Source organism: Nomascus leucogenys, chromosome 2, assembly GCF_006542625.1.
Source record: "Nomascus leucogenys isolate Asia chromosome 2, Asia_NLE_v1, whole genome shotgun sequence".
In the NCBI taxonomy this organism is placed as follows: Eukaryota; Metazoa; Chordata; class Mammalia; order Primates; family Hylobatidae; genus Nomascus; species Nomascus leucogenys.
The window spans coordinates 119,176,073-119,199,214 of NC_044382.1; the positions used below are offsets into that span (position 1 = coordinate 119,176,073).

The 23,142-nt window shown below is 36.5% G+C and overlaps 1 protein-coding gene across 1 annotated transcript in view; it reads left to right on the top strand.

Annotated features, from left to right (window-relative positions):
- Positions 1–22,601: 22,601 nt before the first annotated feature.
- The window catches only part of CAMK4 (calcium/calmodulin dependent protein kinase IV), a 265,759-nt gene continuing 265,218 nt past the window's right edge, over positions 22,602–23,142 (top strand). Inside the window, exon 1 of the mRNA XM_003259823.3 lies at positions 22,602–22,655. The gene's annotated coding sequence lies outside the window, so the exon portion shown is untranslated. The remainder of the gene's footprint in view (positions 22,656–23,142) is intronic.

Below are 23,142 nucleotides of genomic sequence, written 5' to 3' on the forward strand. Positions count from 1 at the left end.
TTGTTATTTTTATAGTTATAACAGTTATCACATAGTGTTTTTGGTCATCGTGTTATCTGATGCATACATGTATCTGCTTATTATACCTTCTTCAAAAATTGTGTCTTTTCTTTTATACAATGGCTTATTTTGTCTGAGTAGTGATTGCATTTTACAATTTTCTCTTGTTCAATGTATCTATTTCCCTCTGATTCTTTCTTATTACATTTTCCTGGTAATGTCTCTGCCTTTTTAATGTATTTTTTAGTTTATCACGTTAGCGATATTTCTTACAAATAACATACATTGGGTTTTGTTTTTTAAACAAAATTGAGCAATTTGGTTCATTCATATTTAAAGTAAGAAGTTATATATTTTCTGCCATATTACTAAAGTTTACTATTTATTTTATTGTTGCCTTCCTTACTTTTACTTGTTTCTCTTGGTATGATCAAACCACTCTTCTCTTTTTTACACTTGCTAATTTGGAAGTTTTACTTTATTGAACTTTATCCATTACACTGGGGGTTACCATCTCATTTCAAGTACAAATTCTCACTTGTGATATAAAAGCAACTTATTAACTGTTCCAATTGTGGACACTGCTAGTTAGCTAACTGATTCTCCGTTTTTTCTCTATTAATCAGAATGCAGCTATTTCGGGAGGCAGGAGGTGTTGCAAACTTGATTGCTCTTGCTTTCTTTTGATTAGAAGTGGCCCATGGACCACTCCCTGGCTAATGATATGGAAGCAGAAATTTACTGGGTACGGCTCTAGGGAAAACAATTCTAGACTCACCTGGCAACGTATTTTTGCCTTTTGCTCTTCCTCTCCTTTTTGCCTAAAATACAGATATCATGCCTAAAGGGAGTACAGCCGGGTGATGATGACAAAAGCAACAAGAAAGAGGACTGAGTGGGAATGCAGGAGATTAGGCCCCTCTTAGCACCGTGGAACTGCACTGGTTGGCCTGCTTCCAGACTCCTGTTATGTGAAAAACACAAGCCCCTTTTTAGTCAGATTTCTTGTTTTGTGTAGCTGAAGGTAACCCTAATGGAAACACTCCCCACTGACCAAAGCACCTCTAATCCCTGGCAGCCCCTCAAAAGACGAATGAGATGAATGCCCAAATTCCCTACTCTGTCCAAACAATGATTAGAATTCTTTTACTTCTCCTCCTTCTTCCTCATTCGCAACACAAAGCTTACAGGGACATATTTTGTGCTTTAATTATAAACTATTAATTTGTATTATTTTAGAGTTCCATTTTATTTCAAAGCCCTTTATTATTTCAAGTCATTCTCTCATTATATAGAGAGATACATATTGCAAAGTTCATTTCTTACCATCATTTTCTTTCTTCTTCACCTTTCCTTACATTATGATTTCTGTTCTGATTCATTTCTTTGGCTAAAGTGTTTTTTTGTTTTTTGTTTTTTTAAGTATTCTTGTTGGAAGAGATGTGTGTTGATATCATCTGTGATTTCTTGCTTATTGGGTCACAGATCTTTTCTCTCTCTAGCCTGTGGATGTTATTTAAATGTCATCCAGCTTCAAGGATCACAGATAAAAAATCTGACGTCCGTCTGTTTCATTTTTCTTTTGTAACTAATTCTTTCTGTTTTGAAACTTATGTTGTTAATTTTTTCTTTATCATGGACATGTTTTACCAGTCACTCCTGCTCAAAGTTAGTGAGAACTTTCAATTTGCAAAATCAAATCTGTCTTGAAGCTGGAGAATTTTTCTCTAGTATTTAATTATTGCCTCTTTTCTCTTGTTTCTCTCTCTCTTATGGATCTACTATAATTCACATATTTTGATTTCTAGATACTTTTTCCAAATCACTTTTCTGTTCCCTCAGGATTTCTATTGCTTTTTATTTTTTGCTCCATGTTTTGAAACATTTCTACATTTTGATTTTCCAGGACAATAATTTAATTCAACACAGTGCTCATTCTATCACACTGAATTTGAAAAAATTAAAAAAAAATGCTTTTTATTTCCAGGAAGTATATTTTAGTGCAGTGACTAAATGCCCTTAAGTTCTGTTATTATTTTGTTGTTGTTGATGATGTTAAATGTGTGGCCTCTCTCTATCAGCAGTTCTCTATTACTAGAAGCTACCTTTTTACTAGGAGCTACAAGTGCTGCTTGTTCTGGGACCCTAATGATTGATCCCTTAGGGAACTGGCTTTTACTATCTTTAGCACTCAGGTTGACCTACGTGGGTGCTATGAGCATAATTTAAAAAATGGTGGCATGATGTGCTCTTGCGAGTCAGTGATAGATAAACATGGCTTTCTCCCAGACAAGGCTCTCTCCTCCCCAGTCTCAACTGGTAGAGTCTGGCAGATGGAATAGGAAGTCATTCTTCTTTTTGGCATATTATGCTCCAGGTTCTGTTCTAAACAATTTATAAAAATCAAAACTTTTAATTATAGTAACTCTTTGATCTAGATACTACTATCTTCATTTTACAAAGGAGGAGTTAAGAAACTTGCCCAAGCTTCCCCTGTTACAAAGTAATGGAGCCAGAACACATAAATCCCAGCAGAGCAGGCTTTGTTCATAACAATGGTTCTCAAACAGTATGAGGGCATTCCACATGTGTGAATATCCAATAGGCATTCCAGGGCCAAGGAAACCAGCAGCTCCTCCAGAGGGACCAAGGCTCTCCAGGGGCCAAAATTTCAGGATTCAGATCCTTGCCTAAGGCCTGTCCACTGCCAGTCTTCAAGCTCTGTTGGTCAGAGAAGGAAAACATCCTACATCCCTTCACTCCTTCAACACCCAGGAAGGGCAGAGGCTTTGCACACACGCACTACATACCCTGCCTTTTTGTCCAGCCATTGTCCAGGGCAAAATGTAGTTGGAAGCCAGGGCAGAGTTTGAATAAGCTGGAAGCAGATATAGGCCTTCATTTTATACAAAGCTTTAAATGTAATCTTGAGAGTGGCAACTGTTTTCATCAACTGTTGCATTCTCAAAATCCAGAACATTGTAACATAATTGTAGCTCAATAACTATTTACTGAATGAATTATAACAGGTCTTTGCCATATGAGAACCATCATCCTAAATCCATGTGTAAGACCTAGGATTTTATCCCCAAACTCTAACCTTCAGACCAATCCTCTTCTGAGTTTTTGGAAAGCCATCTCTGAAGTTGTTATCCCCTTAGAATTGGAAAAGGGAAGCCTCTCTTCATTCTTTTGGTTATGAGTTTACAACAATAAAAAAGACAAGACACTTTCTTACAGAACAAATAAATGAATAAACACTATGTACATAGACAAGCTCTAGAACATCCTATGTGTGTGTTTATGTGTGTGTGAGAGAGATGATTAGAAGAAAAAGAAGAGAAAGATGAAGTTGAGGAAAAGCTGGTATAGTACAGCAACCGTGCTCCATAGAGAAGAAAATGTTGCTTAGCAACTAGAGGTTTCATGAAGGAAAATTGTCAATTCCAGTTGGGGAAAAATATGGAAGGTAGATAAATATGTAGCAAAAGAGAAGGCTTTTCGCATGATTGTTGTGATCAATAATTTGCTTTGAGAAATATGGTGCTTCTTTCCCTCTGCATCTATTAAAAATGTGGCTGTATCTCAAAGCACGATTACTAAATGGTCAAAATCGACAGAATGGCCAAACTGGAGGCCAGTTTGTCCATCATAGACAGATATTGTTAGGGACCAAAAAGGAAATTTTTTTTCTACCTCACTGCTATAACTGTTTTATCTTTTGATTTACCCTACTAATGCATGAACATATTCTCTTGGTAGAAGATTTTTAAAATACAAAAATGTTGAGAGCAAACCCTGAAATGACCCCTGCAATATGCCTTTCCTGGTTTCCTCTCCCAGATGGTACCACTGTTAAGCATCTGGTGTGTATACTTGTGTTGCTTCCCATGCAATTACATGTACTTACATATACCTTTACTGACTTTTTAACACAAAGGGGATCATATTCTACTACTTGAACTTACAAAAATATGACTAGAAGATTTTTCATGTAATATAGGTTGGTTATATACGCCATATATCATATTCCTTTTGCAACTCTCCCCTAGTGATGGAAATTTTAGTTTTCTAGTTTTGTACTAATACAATGAAGTTATGACTGGCCTCGAATGGACATCACTGGGCACTCATGAATGTATTGCTTGAAAATATATTGCTAGAGCCAGAATTGTTGGGCCAAGGAAATTTAAGATTTAGAATACATTCTTCCTAATTTCCTTTCCAAACTACTTCACCAAAAAAGACTCTTACCTGCTGTATATGAATGTGCCATTTTCCCTATATCCATCCCAAATTTGACAATGTATGCCATCTGATAACTGAAAAACCAAATACACACACACACACACACACAAACAATTGACAGTGAGAATGAATGTCTTTTACATGTTTATTGGCCCTTTTGTTTCTCTTTTTGAGAATTACCATCTGGCATCCTTTACTCATTTTAGTGTTGAGTTGTTCGCCTTTTCCTAAATTATTTATAGAAGTCTTTATACATTCTGGTTATTAATAACTTGTCTACCAAATGTGTTGCAGTAATTCATCTCTGCCACTTGTATTTTATCTTTTCTCTGTCCCTGCTCCATCCCCATTATACAGAAGTTTTTAAGTTTCTTAGGTGAAACTTGTTGTTTATACTTTAGGTTTCTGGGTCGAGGTTTCACTTAAGACTTTTGCTACCTCATAGCTTTAAAAAGTATTCTGGATTTTTCTCTAACACATTTATATTTTTTCTTAATGTTTTGTGTTTTAAACCATCTGAAGTTTAGCAAAAGATGTGAGGCACAAATATTATATTACTTTATTTTTTCCATATTGATAGCTACTATTCCTATTTAATGATGACACAATCTTTTCCCACTACTTAAAAAACAAATTAATCATAAATTAAAGTCTTACATATACACGAATCTTCTTATATACTTTATTCAATTTTATTGACTCATTTTCCAATTTCTAAACTCTTCAAGTTTAATTAGTATAGGCCTGGTAATATGTAATTATATCTAAATAAAAGTCCTCTCTCACTGATAGTCTTTTTCAGATTTTTTGACTCTTTTGTGGTATCTTCTCTTTCTTATGCAAGAGGAGATTATATAGCTAGGTAAATATATAATTAGATAGGTATATATATATCTACATAGTCCCTTGAGTATTATATTCTAAGTCCTTACATTTTTCAATGAGATCCTTTTCCTCACTGATATTGTTTGCAAAAAGAAGTGTTAGCTTTGCCTCTTTGTTTCCCATAGCAATGCCTCTTTTTTCTTTCTTGTGTGTCTTCATTACACTGAGTATGCCATAGCCACAACAGGTACCCCTTTCTTTTCTTGTTTTTAGTGAGAATATTTCTCACATTTTTCCCATCAACTATGGTATTTTCTATAGATTTCATGAAAGCATCCTTTATTAGAAATATCCCTTTGGTCTCTGCTTGCTAATTTTTTGAATCACTAAAGGGTATTTAATATAATCTAATGGATTTTCTCCTTTAGTCTGCTATAATGATATATACATTTATTTTCCAATGTTTAACTAGGTGTTCTGAAAAACCCTTGGTTAGACTCTCCCTTGTAAGTATACATCTCAAAATGTTCCTCTCCCTTTCCTACTAAAGAACGGAGAGGAACTTTACCATTTAACCACTGTGAATAAGGAAATGGAACAATAACTGGTTAGAATTACTGCCAATACAGGCTGTACCAGGAGAGGTTAGACAAAGAGCTGTTTATCTCCCATAAAGAGAGAAGGAAAGGAGTCAATATTAGTTCAGACAAATGAAAAAAAGAAAAAGAAACAGAATCTCATAAGCAAAGGCTGAAACCACGGTGACAATTTTTGAGTTTTGTGTATTATAATATTGGGTATAGAATAAGTGGTTAGTGCAATAACACTCTTTTTCTAAATTTCTTCATATCCTGAAATTTCTGCCTCTTTATTTATCATATATATGCCCAGAGAAGCAATTGTTCTCTGATTTTTGCAAATGTCTAAGACGGAGATAACTTATACTTAAATATGAAGTACAGTGTTCTTTAATTTTCTGCTGGGTTTAGTATGTTAATATTTACTTTAGGATTTTAATATTCATGCACACGAGGAGAAATTTAATTATCTTTCTCTTTTTTGTACGTTTTTTGTCCTTTGTTGATGGCAGAGTTTGACTATTCTCATAGAATAACTTACAAAGCTTTTCATAATTTTTTCTGCTCTGGAATACTTTATATATAATATAAAAAGTATCTGCTGCTTGAAGTGTTATAAAATTCTACTATGAAATTACTTGGATCTAAGGTCTTTTTAAAGAGTATATTTTAGTTGCCTGCTCATTTCTTTATTCGTAATACTTCTAGCCCTACTTTTGTAATTCTTGAATTAGTTATTATATACGTTTCTATGAAGTGATACATTTCACCTAGTTTTCTAAATGTCTGGCATAAAGATAATAAAAATATTTTCCTATGATTCTTGCTGTAATATAATTTCAAATTTTCTTTGCACTTACAATATTGTTTATCCACATCTTTTGTAGTTTTCTTTTCATTATAATTGCCAAATGTTGAATTTAATGGTCTTTCCAAAAACAGTTTTGATTTTGTTGATTGGTGGGACAGATCCTGAGGAAGATGCATACTCTCTGAGAAGCCAGAGGTCTCTGTAGCATCTTCAATCAAGGGAGGTGCAATAGCCTTTAACAGGGAGGAGTGGGCCACTTCTGCAGGTGGTTCAGGGAAATTGGGGGCTTCAAATTTCTTTAGTGTGTCAACCAAGAAGTTCCCATCTCAACCAAGGAGTTTGGAAGACTCCTTCCAAAAGAGGACCTGACCTGGGTTTAGCAGCACTTCCAGGATTGAGAATTCAGTGTTTTTGCAACTGGCCAGCTTTAGAAATAAGTCCAGTACCTGATCCGCCACTCTTTCTGCTGTCCAGCTGCAGCAGTTGAGAGTTTCTTCAAAAGCTGCCAAGGAAGCCCATCAGCTTTCTCACTTTGCCTGTAGTTCATGGTTAATCATCCTCAGGCTTTTGTTTTCTTTCTCTAGTGCCTTGGTTGCATGCAGCAAAATGCATCTGATTCCATTGTCTATAATTATTACTTCCCCAAATTTTTCAAACTTTTGAGATATTGCACCCATCAGTGCCTTTCCTTCACTATTTTACCCCCTGAGTTCACCACTAGTGAAAATTTAACAATTATGCTGTGCACTAGCTGGTCTCTTAAGGTGGCCTCAGTTTTACCCTACCTTCCATATACATGTTCCATGTCCTGCTTCCTCTCTCTTTGAATCTGGTCTATGCTTGTGATTGCATTGATAATAGAATATGGTGTAAGTGATACTGTACTATACAAAATGTTGGCCTAATCCTTAAATGATCTTGTGTTTTCTAGTTCCTCTCTCTCAGAAAGCGTGTTCTTGGGATGTTCCTCTTGGAACTCAGCTGCCATATTGTGAAGAGTCCACTTACAGGCACATTGGTCACCAGTTCCAGGTGATCTCAAAGCTGAAGCTAGCCTCAGCTTCCAAACAAGTGAATGAGCCCAATCAAGCTTCCAAATGACTACAACTTCATCCAGCATCACTGAAGCTGGAGAACTGCCCTGCTAAGCCTAATTAACCCACAGAATCATGAGAGGCAATAAAATAGTTATTTTAAGCCACTCAGCTTTGCATATATTTGTTACACAACAAAATGTAATCAGAATATGTTGCCACAGTATTCTAGGATCTTCCATACTTCATTTGCTACCAATGATGAAATCTTAACTGTTAGCCACCTGGTGGGTGATCTGCCTCCACAATTCCACCCTTAAAGTTCCACTTTCTTGTTCCGCTTGACACCAACTGTCTGAAATCAGGTCCCCTGAGAAATATTAGTTAAGATAGAGAAGACAGGCATATGCATATGAAAAGGTGTTGAGGAATAATCAGAAACAGTACCCGTGAGGGCGTACAGGAAAGACTGGGAAGAAGAAAAGGTTGAACTGCAATCCTAGAGGTCTCAGCCAGTCTCACAGAGAGCTCTGGAGATGGGAAGGACCTTAGGAGTTGTCCTGAATTGAAGCAAGGAGTCTGGAATCAGTTATTGAATGCAGGCTGCCTCTATTGAGATCATATAATTTGTTCTTCCTCTTTTTGCTAATGTAGGTAAAATACATGATTGATTTGGAAATGTTAAGTTAATCTTGAATTCTTAGGATAAACCCAATTGAGTCAGAATATAGTATAATTTATATATTTTGCTTAATTAAAAAATTTTAGCTTATAAGTAATATTTGTCTGAAAATTTTCTTCCTTGTAACCTACTTGATTTTTTTTTTTGAGATGGAGTCTTGCTCTATCACTCAGGCTGGAGTACAGTGGTGCGATCTTGGCTCACTGCAACCTCCGCCTCCCGGGTTCAAGTGATTCTCCTGTCTCAGCCTCCCTAGTAGCTGGCATTACAGGTGCACACCACCACGTCCGGCTAATTTTTGTATTTTAGTAAAGACAGGGTTTCACCATTTTGGTCAGGCAGGTCTCAAACTCCTCACTTCAGGTGATCCGCCCTCCTTGGCCTCCCAAAGTGCTAGGATTACAGGCGCCCTGCTGTAACCTATTTGTTGTAAACCAGCTTATTCTGACTTGTAAGGACAAGCTAAGAATTGTTCTCTCTTTTTTAAATCTCTGGAAGTTGGTATAAGACTGGTGTTCTTTCTTAAAATGTAGAATTTTCAGGTGAAGCCATCTGGGTCTGGAGCTTCTCTCTCTCTCTCTCTCTCTCTGTGTGTGTGTGTGTGTGTGTGCGTGTAGGTTTTCAGTTAGAGATTCAACTTCTTTAGTAGGTATAGAGCTATCCAAGGTCTGTGGTTATTAATTTTTTTTGCATCAGTTTTGGTGAATGGTGTTTTTTCTAAGAAAGATTTTATTCAACATTTTATAATATTCTCTTATTACTTTTAGAATTTATCAAACTTGTTGTGATTTCCCCTGCTTTAATCCTGATCATGGTTACTTGTATCTCTTTCTCTATTAATCTACTTGGGAGTTCATCAGTTTATTGGTCCTTTTAAGGAACAAACTTTGGGCTGAGTATTTCTGTGGTATATTTGTTTTTTATTTCATTAATTTGCCTTCTTATGTTTTTAGTTTATTTGCCCCTATTGAATATGTTTTCTCTTTTTTAAAATTTATCATTTTTATATTTGTGTGGTATGGTTTTCTCTCCAACTACGTTCAAATTTTCTCTTTGTCTTTTTATTCCAGTAGATTGAATATAATATGCCTAGATGATATGTGTGTATACCCACATATCTCACACACACAGACACATACACACACACACACATTTGATGTTATCCTCCTTGCAGTTCTCTAAGTTTCTTGAATCCGTGGTTTGGTGTATGTTACCGATTTTGAAAAATTCATAGCCATTATTCAAATTTTTTTGTCCTATCCTTTCTTTCTTTGTTTTTTAAATTTTAAGTTCAGTGGTACATCTGTAGGTTTGTTACATAGGTAAACTTGAGTCATGGGGGTTTGTTGTATAGATTATTTCATCATCCAGGTATTAAGCCTAGTACCCATTATTTGTTTTTCCTGGTAGTCTCCTTTCTCCCAACCTCTACCCTCAAGTAGGCCCCAGTGTGTGTTGATTCTTTCCAGGTGTCCATGAGTTCTCATCATTTAGCTCCCACTTAAAAGTGAGACTATACAGTATTTGATTTTATGTTCCTGTGTTAGTTTGGTAAGAATAATGGCCTCCGGTTCCTTCCTTACATCATATACAAAAATTAACTCAAGATGAATTAAAGGCTTAAATGTAAAACTCAAAACTATAAAAACCTTGGAAGACAACCTAGGCACGTGCAAAGATTTCATGATGAAGACACCAAACACAATTGCAACAAAAGCAGCAATTGACAAATGGGATCTAATTAAACTAAAGAGCTGCTACACAGCAAAATAAACTATCAACAGAGTGAACAGACAATCTACAGAATGGGAGAAAATTTCTGTCCTGTTCTTTTTCTGGAATTCCACGTTAGGGATATGTGAGACTGCATGGAATTTTTAAGATTGTTCCATTGGTCTTGGGTGCTGTATGTTTCAATCTGGGTGTTTTCAATTGACCTATCTTTAAGTTCACTGAATCTTTCCCAGGCTGTGCCACATCTGCTGATGAGTGTGTTGAAGGCACTCTTCATTTATGTTACTGTAGGGGGTTTTGTTCCTTGAAATTTCATTTGATTCTTTTAGTTCTCATCTCCTTGTTGAAATTTTCCACTTATCTCATGTTTTCACTGTTTCCATTACAGTTGTTAACTTCATAGTCATAGTTATTTTTAAATTGCTCTCAGATAATTCTAACATCTCTGTCACATCTGAGTCCAGTTCAGTTGATAGCTTTGTTTCTTACCAGTGTGTTGCTTATTTCTTGCCATTTTGTTTGCTTATAATTTTGTGTTTAATGTGTGCATCTTGTGCTGGAAAGTGGAAATAGGTAGTTTTCATGCCTGTAAGTAAGCATGCCTTCCCTTATGCTAGGCATTTTGTGTGGAGGTTTGGGTTAATCTACTGAGGATATTGTTTGGATTTGCAGTTTATTCATGCTGTGCTTATCCTTGGTGTACCACATGCTTCAGATTTCTCTAACAATATCTTTAGTTTTGGGTGGGGCCTGGTTTTCCTGAGCAGGTTCCTCTATCTGGTCCACGCTCAGCTTTAGTTCTCTTATTTGCATTATGCTGCTGAGAGGGTCTGTCTCCCTGTTCTTACAACTTCCTAGCAGCACCCCACTGTTACTTGTTATTTGATGCTTGTTAACTTGGTACTAGGGAGCAGAGGGGACAGTCTCTGTTGTTTTGATTAAACTTCAGTCTTAGGGGGCCCTATATACATGGGTCTTGGGAATGTGACCTTCTCAGAACTCTTGCCTTTTCACCATCTGTAGTTCTGTGCTCAGCACATATGCCTGCCTCTTCCTCCAGGAAAAGGGGATTTTTCCCTGTTCCCTTCCCCCAGCTGCACTGCCTTTGTCGCAGTGCCTAAAGGTGACAATGCTTGTTGCTAAAACCACTCGTAGATGAAGGCTTCTATTTATCAGGGGAGATAAGAGAGAAGTTCTTGGCTGGTTTTGGACCCCCTCACAGTAGCTACCATTCTCCTCCTCCAGGTCTGCACCATGAGGCATGCTTTCTCAGGACTCTCACCTGTTCTTTTTTTGTATGCTCAGTAGAGTCCGTCCAGAAAAGACTGCAAGAAGATGTGAACTCCCCCTATGTGTGGGAGCATGTGGCTCCCAGGGGCTCTGCATTCTCCTGTGAACCCACACTCAACACTCCCTGATATGGTTAGTCTTTGTGTCGCCACCTAAATCCCATCTTGAATTATAGTCTTCATATCAAGGGAGAGACAAGGTGAAGGTAATTGAATCATGGGGGGGCAGTTCTCCCATGCTGTTCGTGTGATAGTGAGTGAGTTCTCACAAGATCTGATGATTTCTAAAGGGACTCTGCCACCTTCACTCAGCACTTCTCCTTCCTTCTGCCTTGTGAAGAAGGTGCCTTGCTTCCTCTTTGCCTTCCACCCTGATTATAAGTTTCCTGAGGCCTCCCCAGCCATGTGGAACTGTGAGTCAATTAAACCTCTTTCCTTTATAAATTACCCAGTCTCAGGCAGTTATTTATAGCCATATGAAAATAAACTAATATACCCCCCAATTTATTAACTCTTCTAACCAAATTCTAACTGATGTCTGGCTGTGTTTGTTCCGGGTTAGCAAGTGCCATCTTTCCTCATAGGCATCTTTTTCTCCTTAGATTTTAGACTAGTTGGTTTTCCTGTGACCTCGCTTCTCTGAAGTTTTCAAGAAAATCTTGACCTTGCATTTTTTGTTGTTTTTGTAAGGGTGGAAAATATTGTTCTTTCCAGTTCTCTATATCCTGAGGAGACACTAGAAGTCTTTTAGTCATATTTTTAGTTTTCTTCTTACTGATTTCTAAGGGTTTGTATATTCTGGATGCATATTATTTGTCAAATATTTGTATTGAGAGAACTTACTCTCAGCTCGTGGCTTCTGTTTTTACTTTTTTTAATTGTGTCTCTTGCTGTACAGAAGTTTCTAAATTTGACAAATTGCAATTTTAAAATCTTTTTTTTTTATATTTAGAGCTCATTGTGTCTTGTCTAAGATATTTTTATATACTGTAAGTTCCTGGAGATATTCTTTAATGTCTTTTTTAGAAATGCTATGATAGTTTTAGCTTCTGTATAAAAAGTTTATTTTAAATTAAGTTAATCTTTGTGGTATGAGAAAAAGATTGTAGTTCATTTGTTACTATGTGTTTATTTAATTATTTCAGTACCACTTACTGTAAAAACTTACCTTTGCCTATTTAATTGCTTTGATACATTTTTCAAAATTTAATTGACCACAGGTATATGATTCTATTTCTCTACTCTATTCTTTACCATTGACCTCTTTTTTTCTTGTTATACTAATATCACAACGTCTTTATTTCTGTCTCTTTATAGTAAGTTTTAACGTCAGATAGAATTCTCCAACTTTGTACTTCTCAGGACTGTTTTGGTATCCCAGATATTTTGTATTTCTTTACACATGTTAGCATACATTTTTCATTTTGTACAAACAAAGCCTATTAAGCTTAGTCTGCATACTAGTTAGGGAGAGAATTATCATGTTAATAATATTGAGTCTTCCAGTCAATGAGCATGATATGTCTCTCCACTTAGATTTTTTTTAACTTTTATTTTTCATTCAGAGGGTACACGTGCAGGTTTGTTACGTGGGTATAGTGCATGATGCCAAGGTTTGAGGCGTGGATGACACCATCATGCAGGTAGTGAGCATAGTACCCAACAGGTAGTTTTTCATCCCATCCACCTCTTCCTCCCTCCCTCTTCTAGTAGTTTCCAGTGTCTGTTGTTCCCACCTTTATGTCCACGTTTACTCAGTGTTTAGCTCCCACTTATAAGTGAGAACATGTGATATTTGGTTTTCTGTTTCTGTGTTAATTCACTTAGGATAATGGCCTCAAACTACATCCATGTTGCTGCAAAAGACATGATTTTATTATTTTTTATGGCTGTGTAGTATTCCAAGGTGTACATGTACCGCATTTTCTTTATCCAGTTCACCGTTGATGAGTACCTAGGTTGATTCTGTCTTTGCTGTCATGAATAGTACTGCAATTAACATACAAGTGCAAGTGTCTTTTTGGCAGAACGATTCATTTTCCTTTGAGTATATACCCAGTAATGGGATTGCTGTGCCAAATGGAAGTTCTAAGTTCTTTGAGAAATCTCCAAACTGCTTTCTACAGTGGCTGTTGCATTTCCACTAACAATGTATAAGTGTTCCCTTTTCTCTGTGGCTTCACCAGCATGTATTATTTTTTGACTTTTTAGTAATTGTCATTCTGACTGGTAAAAGATTATTTCTCGTTGTAGTTTTGATTTGCAAAAATTTCTCTGAACGATGCCTGGTAATTTTAACTGTAGATGATTTGGACATCTTCTGTTGAATTGATTCCTAAGTATTTTATGCTTTTTATTCTATTGTAAATGAAATGGTATTACTGAATTTTCCTATCATTTCCTATTAGTATTTGTTTTATATTGTGATTCTTTTATATTGACCTTGTATACTGTGACCTTGACAAATTCACTGATCAATTTTAGTAGTCTAAATCAACTTTTAGAATTTTCTATATAACAGTCAAGTCATCTGTACATGGCAACAATTTAACTTCTTTCTTTCCAATATTAATAGACTTCTAATTTTACCTAAGTTACAGCACTGGCTGTGCCTTTAATTTTAATTGTCTTTATTAAGATGTAACTTATGTACAATAAAATTTATCAATTTAAAAAGTATAATTCAGAGTTTTGACAAATGGATAAAATCCTGTAATCACCACCATAACCATGATATAAAACCTTTCCATCACTCCCCAGCTCCCTTAGAGCCTTTTGCATTCGATTCCCTCCCACTTTAGCCCTGGAGAACCACTGATCTGCATTCTGTCAGTTCAGTTTTGCCTTTCCTTGAATATTATATAGAGGGAATTATTTATAGTATTTTGTGTTACATTATACCTCTGCAAATATTTTTAAACCACAAAATTTCATGTAGAATTTTTGCTTTAAATTGTTGGCTGTCTTATAAATAAATTTTTAAAAGACTAAGAAACATTTCTTTTATATTTACACATATTTCCCATTTCTGCTGCTCTGCATCCTTTTGCATATATCTGAGTTTCCATTTGCTCTATTTCTTTTCAGCTGCCTCCCAAAAATTCCTTTAGAATGCCTTACGGTGCAGATCTCTCACCTGTGAATTCTTTCATCGTTTACCTGAAAATGCTTCTACTTGACTTTCATTTATGAAGGATATTTTTGTTAAGTATGGAATTCTGTATCTATAGTTTTTTTTTCTTTCGGTAGTTAAATATCTTCAAAGTTAAATAACTTTACAGATATCATTTTGTTATTTTTTGGCCTACATTATTTTTGATGAGGAGTCATCTGTTGTTTGTATCTTTACTTCCCTAAAATGTGTAATCTCTTCCTCTCTGTCTCTCATTCAGTGCAGGAGGATGCTTTCGAAACTTAAAAAGAAATCTTCTGTTTTCAAACATTTGATTTAGATGGACTTAGATGTAGTTTTATTTTCATTTATTTAGTCTGGGTTGCTGAGACTCTTGGATCAATAAGTTGAGGTTGTTTATTTAAATTTGAGAAAATTTTAGCTGTTTTATTTCAAGCACATGTTCTGCCCTAGTCTATTTTTTCTTTCTTCCTGGGACTCTGGTTGCATGTAAGATATCTTGATAGTGTCCTACAATTCACTGAGACTTAAATTTTTTTTTCTTTTTGTTCTCTAGATTCGATAACTTCTATAGCTATATTTTTATTAATTCTTTACTTCTGCATAACAAATTATTGCTAAACTTAGTGATAGTGATTTAAAATAGCAAAAATCATTTATCTCATAATTTCTATAAATACAGAATTCTGAATCATTTGGAATTCTGAATCGTTCACTTGGGTAGTTTCAGCTTAGATCTCTCATGTGGTTGCAGTCAGATGATGACTGGGTTACAGTCACTGAAGGCTTGATTGAGGCTGGAGAATCTATTTCCATGGTGGCTCACTCATGACCAGAAAGTTGGTTCCTCTTCACATTAGCGCATGCATGGGGTTGCCTGAGTGTCCTTAATGTCATGGAAGCTGTCTTCCCTCAGAGTGAGTAATCTGAGAGATGAAGACAGAATCTGCTATGTTTTTAGGACCTGGGAAGTCACACACCTTCACTTCCACCATATTCTATTTGTCACGTGGGTCAACCATAATTCAATGTGGAAGTGGAATTCAGAAAGACATGAATACCAGGAGGTGAAGATCACTGGGGGCTACTGTGGAGATTGGATACTATATCTATGCTCGAGTTTACTCACCTTCTCTTCTGCCAACTGCTCTTTTCTTTAAACCTATTAAGTATTTTTTTAACGTAAATAGTTTGCTTTATTAGTTCTCAAGTTATCAATTGTTCCTTTTTAATAGTTTTCATTTCTCTGGTAAGATCCCCCATTTGTTTACTATCATCTTTTTTTGTTTATATCCCATTTTATTATGATTATTCTTTCCTTTAATTATTTAAACATTTATAATAGTGGTTTTAAATCCTTTTTATGTGAATATCAACATACGAATATCTTGGAGTTGGTTTCTATTGATTAATTTTTTTAAAAAGACCGTTGTTCTCATTTTCCTGTCACTTCACATGTTTAGTAACTTTTTTTATTGCATACTGGACATTGTCAATGTTTCATTGCTGAGATTCTGAAGTTTGTTCTCTTTTACTTTAAGAGGTTTTTTTCATTTGTCTGTTTTTGGGCTTTTCCTCTAACACACATATAACTTGGTGGGACTTATAGTCCAAACCTTGTCCCCCTGTGAGGGGCAACAGCTAAAATTTCTTCTCAGCTCTTTTTACATTCCAGTTATTGTTTATTGCTTTCTGCTGGGTTCCTTAGAGTCTCCTCTACACATCTGTAGTTCAGAGGTTAGCCTCATATTTGATGACAGTTTATATACAGATTTTTTTATTCTTCCACTATGGTCCCTTCTTTCTGGAATTTCCTTCTCAATTTCCAACCTCTCTGCCAGCCTTGAATTCCGTTTTCTGATACGTCAATCTAATAAGACCAACATTTTCAGTTTGAGTTGTAGCTGTCCTGTGCTGCCTGCAGAGTGCCCTTAGAGGCCCTCAGAGGAAATGCCAAATAAATGTACATTTCATTCAGAAGAGTTTCTTTCTTTCATGGGTTACATCATTCCTAGTTTTCTGATTTTGGCCGTTATTCTGCACATTTAAGTAACTGTGTTTCTGTTTAGTCCAGAGATTGAAATTTTTATATTCAGGAGGCTTAGTAATACCAGCTTTTCTGCCATTAACAGAATAGAATCTTGCCCTTTCATATGTGGATGAGACACTAAGTATCTCATTAGAAGCTTTGGGTCACTGAGCATGTTTAATGGTAGGTTTCACTCTAAGGTGATTTACAGAAATGAGGATTTTTTGGGGGGTACCCCAGTGTCAGTACTCATAGTAATCTTAACCCTTCTTGGGTTTTTTATTTTGTTCAGTGAAGAATCCACCAATAGCTGTATGGCTAGGGGTAAAATAGACATAAACCAATTTCTCAACATTTTGGGAGCCTGTGGCCTCAGGGATCTCACTACTTATTGTACAGAGTTTCACTTAATCTCTGTTTTCAATATGGCCTCAGCTGTATCTTCTGACCTAAAACATATTTCGTTCCTTGTTCAACATTTACAAAATTAAATATATTATCTTCTTCTAGGCTTTGGTAGGAGTGTTTTTTGGCTGTGAATTCTTAGAAGAGGTAATCCAGGAAGCCTAAAAACATTAATTTAAAAAAAGAATTTGTTATGAATACATAATAGTTGCACTTATTTATGGGATACATGTGATATTTTTATACAAGCATGCAGTGTGCAATAATCAAATCAGGGTAACTGGAATATCCATCCCTTCAAGCATTTATCACTTCCTTGTTGTTAGAAACATTCCAATTCCACTCTTAGTTATATTGAAATATGTAATAAGTTTCTGTTAACTATAGTTGCCCTATTATGCTACTAAACATTAGATCTTATTCCCTCTATCTAACTGTATTTTTGTACTCATTAACTATCCCCTCTTTATCCCCTCCTTGATACTACCCTTCCCGTCCTCCGATAGCCATCATTCTACTCTCTATCTCTAAGAGTTCAATATGTTTCTTAGCTTCCACATATGAGTAAGAACATGCAATATTTGTCTTTCTGTGCCTGGCTTATTTCACTTAATGTCCTCCAGTTTCATCTGTGTTGTTGCAAATGACAAGATTTCATTCTTTTTATGGCTGAATAATATTTCCTTGTGTATACATACTACATTTTCTTTATCCATTCATCTACTGATGGATGATACTCAGGTTCCTTATCATGGCTGCTATAAATATGAGAGTGCAGATGTCTCTTTGATATACTGATTTCCTTTCTTTTGGATATATAGCTAGCAGTGGGATTGTGGGATCACATGTTAGTTCTATTTTTGATTTCTTTATTGTTTTGAGGAACCTCCATTCTGTTCTTCACAGTGACTGTACTAATTTATATTCCCACCAACAGCATATGAGGGTTCCCTTTACTCCACATTCTCACCAACATTCATTATTGCCTGTCTTTCTGATAAAAGTCATTTATCAGAAAGATGGTATCTCATTAGAAACTTTGGGTCACTGAGCCTGTTTAGTGGTATGTTTCACTCTAAGGTGATTTTCTGATAAAAGTCTTTCTGATAAAAGCCATTTATCAGAAAGACAGGGGTGAGATATTTCCTTGTTTTGATTTGCATTTCTCTAATGAATAGAAATTTCTTTATATAGTTGTTGGCTATTTGTATGTCTTCTTTTGAGAAATGTCTATTGAGATCTTTTGCCCATTTTTCAATCTAATTTTTTTTCCTATAGTTGTTTGAGTTTCTTATATATTCTGGTTATTAAACTCTTGTCAGATGGATAGTTTGCAAATATTTTCTCCCGTTCTGTGGGTTGTCTCTTCACTTTTTTTGATTGTTTCCTTTGCTGTGCAGAAACTTTAGCTCAATGTGATTCAATCCGTCCATTTTGCTTTGGTTGCCTGTTCTTTTGAGACCTTACTCAAGAAATCTTTCCCAGACCTATGAACTGGAGTGTTTCCCCAATGTTCTCTTCTAGTAGTTTCATAGTTTCAGGTATTAGATTGAAGTATTTAATCCACTTTGACTTGATTTTTGTATTGTGAGAGAGAGTCTAGATTCAGTCTTCTGCAAATGGATATCCAGTTTTCCAAGCACCATTTATTGAAGAGACTGTCCTTTCCCCAATGTATGTTCTTGGCACCTTTCTCAAAAATGATTTCACTGTAAATGCATGAATTTACTTATCAGTGCTTTCTTCTGTCCTACTGGCCTATATATCCGTTTTGATGCCAGTGTCATGCTGTTTTGGTTACTATACCTTTGTATTATAATCTGAAACCAGGTAATATGATACCTCCAGCTTCCCCCTGCCCCAGCCTCCCCTCGGATTGCTTTGTCTATTTGGCTTCTTTTGTGGTTTTACATAAATTTTAGCATTATTTTTCCTATTTCTGTGAAGAATGTCATTGGCATTTTGATAGACATTGCATTGAATGTGTAGATTGCTTTGGGTAGTGTGGGCATTTTAAAAATATTGTTTCTTCCAATCCATAAACATAAAATGTCTTTTCATTTTTTTTTGTCCTCTTCCATTTCTTTCATCAGTGTTTTATGGTTTTCACTGTAGCCATCTTTCACTTCTTTGGTTAAGTTTATCCCTAGATATTTTGTTTTATTTGTAGCTATTGTAAATGGGATTACTTTTTCATTTTCTATTTCAGAAATGCTACTGTTTTCATATGTTGATTTTGTATCCTGCAACTTTACTGGATTGATCAATTCTAATAGTTTTTTTTTTTTTTTTTTTTTTGGTGGAGCCTTTAGGCTTTTCTAAATATAAGATCACATCATCTGCAAGCAAGGACAATTTGACTTCTTCCTTTCTAATTTGGATGAAGGTGCCTAATAACTTTTTATAAAATTTTTTAACCAATGTTTTGTTCTGTATTCTATGCCTCACCTTGAGAACTATCTGGTACTCTAACTTCTGAACATGTCTTGATTTTATGGTAGGGATTAGATTTCTTCTTATTGGCTTTTCCCATTGCAAATCTAGGTTTCTGATTTATTAACTCCTCTAAGTCTGTTACTGTTTGTTCATGTGTTCAAGATTCAGTTGACATCACTTCTCTCTTTCTTTTTGTGGGATAATAACCCTGTTCCTTTTCTGGTAATTTCAGTTGAGTTTTGATAAGAAGTAATGGTACATTTTGTATATTTAATTCCTGTTTCATCTATTTTAATATTTATTAATTTTTATCTATGTCTCAAATAAAGTAAGCTGCATGGATCATACAAAATATCCTGTTTTTAAACTTCAATTAATAGCATTTTTACAAAAGTCAATTATGAAAAGCATAGATGTCAAACGACTAAACTTATGCTGAATATAAAATGAATTCTATAATCACCTTTGTACCATGAAATGGCTTTCTTGCACCATTGTTACCTAAAATAGCAGAAGAAAAAAGGCTTACCATCTCCTTTAATGTAACATGCTTGCTTTGGGCTTATGTTGTAAAAGAATTGCTAACAACAGACAAGCATTTACATGCAGTGCTGCTGCTGCTGCTGGACTTGCCTCAAAGAAGTGAGAATAAAAATGGCCTAGCAACTATTTCATGCCCATTTCCCCACTGGTCAGTGCAAGCCAAGGGAAACTTACTGAGTCAAAGCTAGAATTTAGAGAGCTTTATTATCTTGCTTTGCTTGTGAACTTGATTTTTCAACACGGTTAGTGAATCTATTCTCTGAAAAGTAATATCACGTGGGCGTTTTCAGTCCAAACAAGCTAGTATGTAAGTGAATTTGTATGAATTTGCATATACTTGTTATTTGTTAGAGCATTTGTGCATTGAGTTTGTGCTCATCATTATAAAATTATCATGAGGAATAGTTTTTGTACAGTCATGTGTCACACAACATTTTGGTCAACAATGGGCTGCATGTGTAATGGTGGTCCCATAAGACTAATAGAGTTGAAAAATTTCTGTCACCTAGTGACATCATAGCCTAATCTTATAGTGTAATAGATTACTCATGTGTTTATGGTGATGCCACTGTAAACAAACCTACTGTGCTGCCAGCCATATAAAAGTATAGTGTATACAATTATGTATAGTACATTATACTTTATAATGGTAATAAATGACTATGTTACTAGTTTATACTACGTTACCAGTAAATACTAGTATAGTATTTACTATACTATACATTTCATTGTTATTTTAGAGTTTTCTCCTCTAGCTATAAAAAAAGTTATCTGTAAAACAGCTTCAGGCAGGTCCTTCAGGAGGTATTCCAGAATAAGGCATTGTCATCATAGAAGATGACAGCTCCATGCATGTCATTGCCCCTGAAGCCCTTCCGGCTTTCCGTGGGACAAGATGTGGAGGCGGAAGACATGATATCGATGATCCTGTCTCTGTGTAGGCCTAGGCTAGTGTGTGTGTGTGTTTTAGTTTTTAACAAAGTTCAAAAAGTTCAAAAAGTTGTTTGAAAAAGAAGAAAGCTTATAGAATAAGGATACATAGAAAACATTTTTGTGCAGCTTTACAATATATTTTGTATAAAATATCTTGTATTTGTGTTTCAGCTAAGCATTAGTATAAAAGAGTCAAAAAGTTTTAAAACATTAAAAAGTTTATAAAGTAAAAGTACCGTAAACAAAGGTTAATTTACCATTGAAGAAAGAAACTATTCTAAATAAATTTAGTATAGCCTAAGCATACAGTATGTGTAAAGTCTACGGTAGTGTAATGTCCTAGGCCTCCTTATCCACTTACCACTCACTCACTCACACAGAGCAACTTTTAGTCCTGCAAGCTGCATTCATGGTAAGTGCCCTATACAGGTGTACCATTTTTTACCTTTTATATGATATTTGTATTGTACCTTTCCTATGTTTAGATATGTTTAAATACACAAATACTTATTGTTGTGTTACAATTGCCTACAGCAGAGTTCCCAACCCCCAGGCCATGGGCTGGTCCCTGGCCTGTTAGGAACTGGGCCACACAGCAGGAGGTAAGCTGCAGCCAATCAAGCAAAGCTTCATCTATGTTTATAGGGGCTCTCCATCTCCCACATTACTGCCTGAACTCTGCCTCCTGTCAGATCAGTGGTAGCATTAGATTCCCATAAGAGCATGAACCCTATTGTGAACTGCACATGCAAGGGATCTAGGTTGTGCACTCCTTATAAGAATCTACTGCCTGATGATCTATCACTGTCTCCCATCACCCCCAGATGGGACCGTCTAGTTGTAGGAAAACAAGCTCAGGACTTCCACTGATTCTATATTATGGTGAGTTGTATAATTATTTCACTACGTATTACAATGTAATAATAATAGAAATAAAGTGCACAATAAATGCAATGCACTTGAATCATCCCAAAACCATCTTCCCTACCCCCTGTCTGTGGAAAAATTATCTTCCAAGAAACTGGTCCCTGGTGCCAAAAAGGTTGGGGACTGCTGGCCTATAGCATTCGGTATAGTAAAATGCTGTACAGGTTTGCAGCCTAGGAACAACTGACTATTCCATCCAGCATAGCTGTGTAGTAAGCTATACTATCTGGGTGTGTACAAGTACACCCTATGATGTTCTTACAACTGCATTGCCTAAGGGTGCATCTCTTCAACTTCTCACTGTGGTTAAGAGATGCGTGACTGTATATATTTTCAATTTCCAGTCAGGTAGGAATCACATTCCTGTAACTACTTGATTGGATATTTTTGGTTGTTTGTTCACCAGTATAGCAGGCAGGCTTTTAAGAATAATAAATCTATAAATTAGATTAAAATATTGGACCATGTTAATGGTTGGTACTATCAGGAATGGAGACTTACTAGGAAGAGTTTAGTGCATGCTGGAGGAAACCCAGGGGAAAAAAAAGGCTAAAAGTAACACCTGTGAAGTAAGGTGAAAGGGCCTGGAGATATTTAGCCAGAAATGAGTTGTGATATAATAACTGTCATATATATGTATCAGAACATGACTAATTGTTGTTCGTCTTTGCTGAACTCTGAAAAGAAAAAAGTTGAAGGGTAGTTTAAGTGATGTATGTTTAATACTGAGAAGAAGATCCATGACAGTTGATGGACAGGGCATAAGAATGCTTATGATGGGATACATCTCTTGGGAAGAGAAAAAGAGCTTTACATGTAGCAATCTTCTCTGTCATGAATGAGGACAGGTCCTGCCTTAAGGCAGAGGGTTTACTAGCTGGCTTCCACAAGGCCCTTCTAGAACTGTAATTCTGAGACACTTCAGATACTGAGACTGAACTCGACACAGCCAAGTATCTGCTCTTTTAGGAGCTCCAGCAGTGCCAGAGGAGGCAGTGCCACTAGCAGCGACGACCGCATCTATTCCAACTGAAGACTTCACTCAAAGGTGAGTCAGGTCAGTGTGGACATGGGCGCTTCGTTTATCCTCCAGCTCTCACTGGGTCCAGGCACAGGAGCCCTGAGGGATCGGCGACCAGAGTACTCCCTCCCCGGCCACCAATATAAGCTTTGACAGAGGGATGCCTGGTTAGCTGGTGCTAGGTGGGAGGGACTCGTCATGGAGACGCGCTCAAGGAGGGATGAGTTGCCCCACCACCACCTAGGTCCCTCTCTCGCTATCCGGCGGGGCCGCCCGGACCCAGGTGCTCCCAGGGTGCGCCGGGCGCCCGCCATCCCAGAGCCACAGTCCCGCTGCGCACGGTCTTCCTCCAGCTCCGGTCCCCGCGGGAGGGCGCGTGGGATGATGCACGGGTCCTTGTGCCTTCCCCAAGCTCCAGCATCCGGAGCCGCCCTAGCCGGCACCGCGGCATCCACAGCCTAGGAGAGAGAAAGGAAAGAGGAAGGGCGGCGGGAAAGACTCGGCGCGGGAGGAG